This window comes from Cicer arietinum, chromosome 3 (genome assembly GCF_000331145.2).
Source record: "Cicer arietinum cultivar CDC Frontier isolate Library 1 chromosome 3, Cicar.CDCFrontier_v2.0, whole genome shotgun sequence".
Lineage (NCBI taxonomy): Eukaryota > Viridiplantae > Streptophyta > Magnoliopsida > Fabales > Fabaceae > Cicer > Cicer arietinum.
Genome location: NC_021162.2, coordinates 55,784,399 through 55,785,792, shown reverse-complemented (window position 1 = coordinate 55,785,792; position 1,394 = coordinate 55,784,399). Strand labels below are relative to the sequence as shown.

Genomic DNA, 1,394 nt, shown 5'->3' with positions numbered 1-1,394 from the left:
TGAGTCAGCAGGACTATCAAAACGACGAGGCAGAAACACACCAGTTCCAGCACATTCCCGTTTACCAGAAGCGTTTCCAAGGAAAACAGCTCTCATTCCAGAACCATATTGCTGATTCTGTGGTTGCTGTTGCTGTTGTTGTTGTTGTTTAGCATGTTGTAGGGTTGGCCATGCAGATGCAGACAAACCTAAAGTCCTATTGTTTCTTGAATCAAACCCATTCACATCACCATTTCTTCCTCTATTTTGTGTTAATAGGTTGTTTTGTCTTTGTTGATATACACCCCCAAATTGCTTCTGCGCCCCCCACATTGAGTTTTGTTGTTTTGCAATTTGTTGCTGCCTCAACATCTGAAACTAAAAAAACCATAAAAAAAAAACTTAATCCATTATTCAAAATGATAAATTTAAAATATAAAATTAAAATAAGAGTTATGAAATTGAAGCTTACTTGGGCAATTTGTAATTGCTGGTGAGAAAGTGATTGTTGAGTAAAAAACCCCATTTCATGATTTGTGTTGTTTTTTGAGGGTAAAGTAACAGGAGAAGGTTTTCTTTGAGGAGCAAATGCTTCTTTGTAGTTATTATTGTTAATAAAAGCTTCTTGGTTCATTTTCATTCTTTCTACTTCCCCTGCAGCCGCATGCAGCAAATCATAAGTAGCCCTTAAAGAAGACACCTTACAAACACCATTAGGGCTTCCTTGGCTTGACTGTTTACTACACCTACAGCCACTCCCAATAGCACATAGTGTAGACTGTGGTGAATTTGACACAAAACGACCCTGCAAATAGACCAAAACGACAACATAAAAATCAAAACGGAATACCGAGTTCAACAAAACACGCTCAAATAAGATAAAAGTTCAAGAAAATATGAAGCTTGTGTATACCGAGTTGTTTTCAGAGGATTTGGAATCGATTTGGAGAGAGGAACGAGTCATGCGGCGAGTTAACTCAGCGACGAATTGTTCTTCGTCGCTGCTTTCGGTTTCGCTTGAGCCAACGAGAGAGTCCTCGGGAGAACTTAGGTCAGAAGAAGCGAAACCGTAAGGAAACTCAGAGGGAAAAAACAGAGTATCTTCGCCATTGTTAAGAATTGAAGGTTTGTTTTTAGGGGAAAAGGGTACGTCGTCGTCAGAGAGAAACTGTGGTGGAAGCCAGAACTCTCCGTCGTCTAAGTTTTCAGCCATGGCAAAAGGTAAAGAAAGTGAAATAAGGAAAATAAACAGAGAGAAAAAACGAAGAAAAGAGGTTTAAGTTTTTGGGTGTTTGGAGTGTGAAGAGATAATGGGAAGAGATTTTAATAGCTAGTGAAATAGGGGACCCATGATTGCCGAAATGCGAAACATGGGAGAGAGAAAAAGGAGAGAGAGAAAGTGAGAGAGTGAGAGT

At 39.4% G+C, this 1,394-nt stretch overlaps 1 pseudogene; it reads right to left on the bottom strand.

The window, feature by feature from the left end:
- LOC101490562 (uncharacterized) overlaps positions 1 to 1,327 on the bottom strand; it is a 2,701-nt pseudogene extending 1,374 nt beyond the window's left edge.
- Positions 1,328 to 1,394: the final 67 nt, after the last annotated feature.